Source organism: Chiloscyllium punctatum, unplaced genomic scaffold (assembly GCF_047496795.1).
Source record: "Chiloscyllium punctatum isolate Juve2018m unplaced genomic scaffold, sChiPun1.3 scaffold_354, whole genome shotgun sequence".
Classification (NCBI taxonomy): domain Eukaryota; kingdom Metazoa; phylum Chordata; class Chondrichthyes; order Orectolobiformes; family Hemiscylliidae; genus Chiloscyllium; species Chiloscyllium punctatum.
The window spans coordinates 5,030-12,244 of record NW_027310088.1 but is presented as its reverse complement, the minus strand read 5'-3'; positions in this window follow the sequence as shown (position 1 = coordinate 12,244).

Genomic DNA, 7,215 nt, shown 5'->3' with positions numbered 1-7,215 from the left:
CCATGCATTTCCAACCGTGGGAAGTTGCCCAAAAGGGGATGGGAGTGAATGTGACTGCTCAACCCGACTTTGGCGCTTCCGAGCCGGGTAGCTCAGCCGGGTTTGACCCGGCGGTTCTGCCGACGGTCTCGTCTTCGAGGCGGGTGCCTCCCCCGTGTACAGGCCGATTTTCATGCATTTGGAACCGTGGGAAGTGGTCCAAAAGGGAATGGGGGTGGACGTGACTGCTCATACCGACTTTGAGACTTGTAAGCCGGGTAGCTCAGCCGGGTTTGACCCGGCGGTTCTGCCGACGGTCTCGCCTTCGAGGGGGGAGCCTCCCCCGTGTTCAGTCCGATTTTCGTGCATTTCCCACGGTGGGAAATGGTATCTTTCATTACGGGGACAAGGGTCTGAAGCGGTGAAGTCAGTAACCGGCATAGTTAAGGAAAGGGTTCGAATTTTCTCAACAGTACGAAAAAAGTGAGCAGGGAAGCTAGAGAAGGTGTCAGTGAGTCCCAAACGAGTGAACCGCAAAACTTAGGGAAATGCCCGAAAGCGTTTTAAAGGGTGAAATCGGGAACGAGGAAATGATGGGAAAGTGCCTGAAAGTGCTAAATGAGTAAACAGAAAAACGAAGAAAAATGTTTGAAAAGAAGAAGTGAGTAACCAGGAAAACTTAGAAAAATGTTCAAAACGAAGAAATCAGTAACCAGGAAAACTTAGAAAAATGATCAAAAAGAAGAAATGAGTAACCAGGAAAACTTAGAAAAATGTTTAAAAAGAAGAAATCAGTAACCAGGAAAACTTAGGAAAATGTTTAAAAAGAAGAAGTGAGTAACCAGAAAAACTTAGAAAAATGTTTAAAAAGAAGAAATCAGTAACCAGAAAAACTGCGAAAAATGTTTAAAAAGAAGAAATGAGTAACCAGAAAAACTTAGAAAAATGTTTAAAAAGAAGAAATCAGTAACCAGGAAAACTTAGAAAAATGTTTAAAAAGAAGAAATCAGTAACCAGGAAAACTTAGAAAAATGTTATAAAAGAAGAAGTGAGTAACCAGAAAAACTTAGAAAAATGTTTAAAAAGAAGAAATCAGTAACCAGAAAAACTGCGAAAAATGTTTAAAAAGAAGAAATCAGTAACCAGACAAACTGCGAAAAATGTTTAAAAAGAAGAAATCAGTAACCAGGAAAACTTAGAAAAATGTTTAAAAAGAAGAAGTGAGTAACCAGAAAAACTTAGAAAAATGTTTAAAAAGAAGAAATCAGTAACCAGAAAAACTGCGAAAAATGTTTAAAAAGAAGAAATCAGTAACCAGGAAAACTTAGAAAAATGTTTAAAAAGAAGAAATCAGTAACCAGAAAAACTTAGAAAAATGTTTCAAAAGAAGAAGTGAGTAACCAGAAAAACTTAGAAAAATGTTTAAAAAGAAGAAATCAGTAACCAGGAAAACTTAGAAAAATGTTTAAAAAGAAGAAATCAGTAACCAGAAAAACTGCGAAAAATGTTTAAAAAGAAGAAATCAGTAACCAGAAAAACTGCGAAAAATGTTTAAAAAGAAGAAATCAGTAACCAGACAAACTGCGAAAAATGTTTAAAAAGAAGAAATCAGTAACCAGAAAAACTTAGAAAAATGTTTAAAAAGAAGAAATCAGTAACCAGAAAAACTGCGAAAAATGTTTAAAAAGAAGAAATCAGTAACCAGAAAAACTTAGAAAAATGTTTAAAAAGAAGAAGTGAGTAACCAGAAAAACTTAGAAAAATGTTTAAAAAGAAGAAATGAGTAACCAGGAAAACTTAGAAAAATGTTTAAAAAGAAGAAATCAGTAACCAGAAAAACTTAGAAAAATGTTTAAAAAGAAGAAATGAGTAACCAGAAAAACTTAGAAAAATGTTTAAAAAGAAGAAATCAGTAACCAGAAAAACGGCGAAAAATGTTTAAAAAGAAGAAATCAGTAACCAGAAAAACGGCGAAAAATGTTTAAAAAGAAGAAATCAGTAACCAGACAAACTGCGAAAAATGTTTAAAAAGAAGAAATCAGTAACCAGAAAAACTTAGAAAAATGTTTAAAAAGAAGAAATCAGTAACCAGGAAAACTTGGAAAAAAACACTTAGAAAAATTTTCAGCAAAGTGTGAAAAATATTCTAAGTGTCAGCGGAGGAAAATGCTGCAGCATCGGGAAAGATTCGCAAACTTACACCGAACATGTGCTCCGAAGTGCCGGAGGAATTGGGTGAATTGAGCCCGGCAAATGGCCAGCTGTCGTTTTGTGCCTGCAGCCCGAAAACTTTAACTTTGTCTGTCGCGGAAGTCCGGACCGAGAAAAATCCAAACGGTTTTGACCGGACCGAGTTCCAGACCGATGCAGTCAAATTTGGAATTCAGACCCATTCAGTGCCACTTGTAGTTTTTCCGCAGTGAGGTTGGCGGGGTACCCGGAGATATATGGGAACACGATTTTTAGAACAAAATGGCGGCGCGGGACCGTTCTGAAAGGCATCCGAAAAACGGTTCCACGGGCATAGCACTTTAATGACAGGTATGAGTGCATGCCGGAGAGCTCTTGGAAGTCGAATTTTTGACACTTTGTCAATTTTTTGACAGATTTGACAAACTCTTTCTGTCTGTTCTAAGAGTCAGTCAGAGACTTGTGCGGCGGTCTTTTGACACTATTGGAGGGCGGGCAAACCCCACGTTGACTCCGGCCGTCCCTCCACAGGCGCTCGTGTCCAAAATGAAGGCGAGAGACGCGAGTGGCCTGGTTCCCTTGGGTGTTGCCAAGAAGGCTGCGGGCTGACCGTTGCCTGAGCACTCCCTAAAGCCTCTTGTGATGAGAGCAGACCTCGCCTGCCGCACGACCGGCTCTGGGAGTCGTTGGGCCGCTATTTGTGAATAGTCTGGTCCTCCTCTGCCACCCGGACAAGCGCGATGGCTCTGCCGCCCTGCGGTGCTCGTCACCCAGGTTTGGGGAACACGATACTCGTAACAAAAATAAAAGGCGGCTCGGGACCTGCAGGCGAAAGGGGTCCCGTGGTGCTAAGCACGTCGACTTCGGGTCTCGGTGCAAGCCGGAGAGCTCACGGAAGTCTAAAGTTTTCGGCACGTGGTCGAATCTTTTCAAAGGCTTACCCGGCTCTTTCCGTCCATTCTGAGAGTAAGTCAGAGGCCGGTGCGGAGGTCTCTTGACAATCGGAGGGGGTGGTGGCCCTCCGCAGGCGCTCGTGTCGAAAATGAAGGCGAGAGACGCGAGTGGCCTGGTTCCCCTGGGTGTTGCCAGGAAGGCTGCGGGCTGACCCTTGCCTGAGCACTCCCTAAAGCCTCTTGTGATGAGAGCAGACCTCGCGCGCCGCACGACCGGCTCTGGGAGTCGTTGGGCCGCTATCTGTGAATAGTCTGGTCCTCCTCTGCCACCCGGCCAAGTGCGATGGCTCTGCCGCCCTGCGGTGCTCGTCACGCAGGTATGGGGCACACGATGCTCGTAACAGCAAATAAAGGCGGCTCGGGACCTGCAGGCGAAAGGGGTCCCGTGGTGCTTAGCACGTCGACTTCGGGTCTCGGTGCAAGCCGGAGAGCTCACGGAAGTCTAAAGTTTTCGGCACGTGGTCGAATCTTTTGAAAGGCTTACCCGGCTCTTTCCGTCCATTCTGAGAGTCAGTCAGAGGCCGGTGCGGCGGTCTATTGACGACCGGAGGCTCCCATGGGTGTTGCGATGAGGGTGGAGGGCACAGAACCTTGCCTTAGCACTCCCTAATAAAGCCTCTTGTGAAGAGAGCAGACCTCGCGCGCCGCACGACCGGCTCTGGGAGTCGTTGGGCCGCTATCTGTGAATAGTCTGGTCCTCCTCTGCCACCCGGCCAAGTGCGATGGCTCTGCCGCCCTGCGGTGCTCGTCACGCAGGTATGGGGCACACGATGCTCGTAACAGCAAATAAAGGCGGCTCGGGACCTGCAGGCGAAAGGGGTCCCGTGGTGCTTCGCACGTCGACTTCGGGTCTCGGTGCAAGCCGGAGAGCTCACGGAAGTCTAAAGTTTTCGGCACGTGGTCGAATCTTTTGAAAGGCTTACCCGGCTCTTTCCGTCCATTCTGAGAGTCAGTCAGAGGCCGGTGCGGCGGTCTATTGACGACCGGAGGCTCCCATGGGTGTTGCGATGAGGGTGGAGGGCACAGAACCTTGCCTTAGCACTCCCTAATAAAGCCTCTTGTGAAGAGAGCAGACCTCGCGCGCCGCACGACCGGCTCTGGGAGTCGTTGGGCCGCTATCTGCGAATAGTCGGGTCCTCCTCTGCCACCCGGCCAAGTGCGATGGCTCTGCCGCCCTGCGGTGCTCGTCACGCAGGTATGGGGCACACGATGCTCGTAACAGCAAATAAAGGCGGCTCGGGACCTGCAGGCGAAAGGGGTCCCGTGGTGCTTCGCACGTCGACTTCGGGTCTCGGTGCAAGCCGGAGAGCTCACGGAAGTCTAAAGTTTTCGGCACGTGGTCGAATCTTTTGAAAGGCTTACCCGGCTCTTTCCGTCCATTCTGAGAGTCAGTCAGAGGCCGGTGCGGCGGTCTATTGACGACCGGAGGCTCCCATGGGTGTTGCGATGAGGGTGGAGGGCACAGAACCTTGCCTTAGCACTCCCTAATAAAGCCTCTTGTGAAGAGAGCAGACCTCGCGCGCCGCACGACCGGCTCTGGGAGTCGTTGGGCCGCTATCTGTGAATAGTCGGGTCCTCCTCTGCCACCCGGCCAAGTGCGATGGCTCTGCCGCCCTGCGGTGCTCGTCACGCAGGTATGGGGCACACGATGCTCGTAACAGCAAATAAAGGCGGCTCGGGACCTGCAGGCGAAAGGGGTCCCGTGGTGCTTAGCACGTCGACTTCGGGTCTCGGTGCAAGCCGGAGAGCTCACGGAAGTCTAAAGTTTTCGGCACGTGGTCGAATCTTTTGAAAGGCTTACCCGGCTCTTTCCGTCCATTCTGAGAGTCAGTCAGAGGCCGGTGCGGCGGTCTATTGACGACCGGAGGCTCCCATGGGTGTTGCGATGAGGGTGGAGGGCACAGAACCTTGCCTTAGCACTCCCTAATAAAGCCTCTTGTGAAGAGAGCAGACCTCGCGCGCCGCACGACCGGCTCTGGGAGTCGTTGGGCCGCTATCTGTGAATAGTCTGGTCCTCCTCTGCCACCCGGCCAATCGCGATGGCTCTGCCGCCCTGCGGTGCTTATCACGCAGGTTTGGGGCACACGATACTCGTAACAGCAAATTAAAAATAAAGGCGGCTCGGGACCTGCAGGCGAAAGGGGTCCCGGTGCAAGCCGGAGAGCTCACGGAAGTCTAAAGTTTTCGGCACGTGGTCGAATCTTTTGAAAGGCTTACACGGCTCTTTCCGTCCATTCTGAGAGTTAAGTCAGAGGCCTGTGCGGAGGTCTCTCGACGACATGAGGAGTTGGCTAACCCTGGGTGTTGCGATGAGGGTGGAGGCCGCAGAACCTTGCCTTAGCACTCCCTAAAGCCACTTGTGATGAGAGCAGACCTCGCGTGCCGCACCACCGGCTCTGGGAGTCGTTGGGCCGCTATCTGTGAATAGTCTGGTCCTCCTCTGCCACCCGGCCAAGCGCGATGGCTCTGCCGCCCTGCGGTGCTTATCACGCAGGTTTGGGGCACACGATACTCGTAACAGAAAATTAAAAATAAAGGCGGCTCGGGACCTGCAGGCGAAAGGGGTCCCGGTGCAAGCCGGAGAGCTCAGGGAAGTCTAAAGTTTTCGGCACGTGGTCGAATCTTTTGAAAGGCTTACCCGGCTCTTTCCGTCCATTCTGAGAGTTAAGTCAGAGGCCTGTGCGGAGGTCTCTCGACGACATGAGGGGTTGGCTAACCCTGGGTGTTGCGATGAGGGTGGAGGCTGCAGAACCTTGCCTTAGCACTCCCTAAAGCCACTTGTGATGAGAGCAGACCTCGCGTGCCGCACCACCGGCTCTGGGAGTCGTTGGGCCGCTATCTGTGAATAGTCTGGTCCTCCTCTGCCACCCGGCCAAGCGCGATGGCTCTGCCGCCCTGCGGTGCTCGTCACGCAGGTTTGGGGAACGCGATACTTGTAATAACAAATTGAAAAAAAAAGGCGGCTCGGGACCTGCAGGCGAAAGGGGTCCCGTGGTGCTTAGCACGTCGACTTCGGGTCTCGTTGCAAGCCGGAGAGCTCACGGAAGTCTAAAGTTTTCGGCACGTGGTCGAATCTTTTGAAAGGCTTACCCTGCTCTTTCCGTCCATTCTGAGAATAAGTCAGAGGCCGGTGCGGAGGTCTCTTGACAATCGGAGGGGGTGGCGTCCCTCCGCAGGCGCTCGTGTCTAAAATGAAGGCGAGACACGAGTGGCCTAGTTCCCCAGGGTGTTGCCAGAAAGGCTGCGGGCTGACCGTTGCCTTCGCACTCCCTAAAGCCTCTTGTGATGAGAGCAGACCTCGCGCGCCGCACCACCGGCTCTGGGAGTCGTTGGGCCGCTATCTGTGAATAGACTGGTCCTCCTCTGCCACCCGGCTAAGTGCGATGGCTCTGCCGCCCTGCGGTGCCCGTCACGCAGGTTTTTGTGAACACGGAGAGCTCACGGAAGTCTAAAGTTTTCGGCACGTGGTCGAAGCTTTTGACAGGCTTACAGAGCTCTTTCCGTCTAATCTGAGAGTCAGTCAGAGGCCGGTGCGGAGGTCTATTGACGACCGGAGGCTCCCCTGGGTGTTGCGATGAGGGTGGAGGGCACAGAACCTTGCCTTAGCACTCCCTAATAAAGCCTCTTGTGAAGAGAGCAGACCTCGCGCGCCGCACGACCGGCTCTGGGAGTCGTTGGGCCGCTATCTGTGAATAGTCTGGTCCTCCTCTGCCACCCGGCCAATCGCGATGGCTCTGCCGCCCTGCGGTGCCCGTCACGCAGGTTTTTGTGAACACGGAGAGCTCACGGAAGTCTAAAGTTTTCGGCACGTGGTCGAAGCTTTTGACAGGCTTACAGAGCTCTTTCCGTCTAATCTGAGAGTCAGTCAGAGGCCGGTGCGGCGGTCTATTGACGACCGGAGGCTCCCATGGGTGTTGCGATGAGGGTGGAGGGCACAGAACCTTGCCTTAGCACTCCCTAATAAAGCCTCTTGTGAAGAGAGCAGACCTCGCGCGCCGCACGACCGGCTCTGGGAGTCGTTGGGCCGCTATCTGTGAATAGTCGGGTCCTCCTCTGCCACCCGGCTAAGTGCGATGGCTCTGCCGCCCTGCGG